General features: G+C 50.1%; 1 protein-coding gene across 7 annotated transcripts in view; it reads left to right on the top strand.

Annotated features, from left to right (window-relative positions):
- Positions 1–395, top strand: part of LOC116707246 (phospholipid-transporting ATPase ABCA1) — a 198,336-nt gene that overhangs the window by 156,875 nt on the left and 41,066 nt on the right. The gene's annotated exons all lie outside the window — the stretch shown is intronic.

Raw genomic sequence — 395 nt, forward strand, 5'->3', positions numbered from 1 at the left:
TGGCTTTCAAACAAGCAAAGTGGCAGTTGGTCAAGGACACACCCCCAGCCTACTTTATTTTGAAAATGAACCGTATGTTTTAATTTGTTTCTGTGCTTGACTTCCTGGCCCTGCACTATCTGTCGTGTGCTGAATTGCTGCGGAGCTCTCCAGCCTCCGGAAAAAATAAAAAGCTCTGCGTATCTGCTCCGGAGGGCTGCGGATTGCCGGTGCTGGGACAGAGTCGGAATGCAGCCGTTCCGTAGTCAGTGAAAGGACACACATTGACTTTATTGGAAACCTAATGACTCCGCTGCCGTTCCGGAGCGGATCCGCAGCCGTTACGCAACCGGTGAAAATTAGGAGTAAGGAAAGCTCATAGTGGGACTGTCTCTAGTGGCTGTAATTCTGCACCA

Source organism: Etheostoma spectabile, chromosome 19 (assembly GCF_008692095.1).
Source record: "Etheostoma spectabile isolate EspeVRDwgs_2016 chromosome 19, UIUC_Espe_1.0, whole genome shotgun sequence".
Taxonomy (NCBI): Eukaryota; Metazoa; Chordata; class Actinopteri; order Perciformes; family Percidae; genus Etheostoma; species Etheostoma spectabile.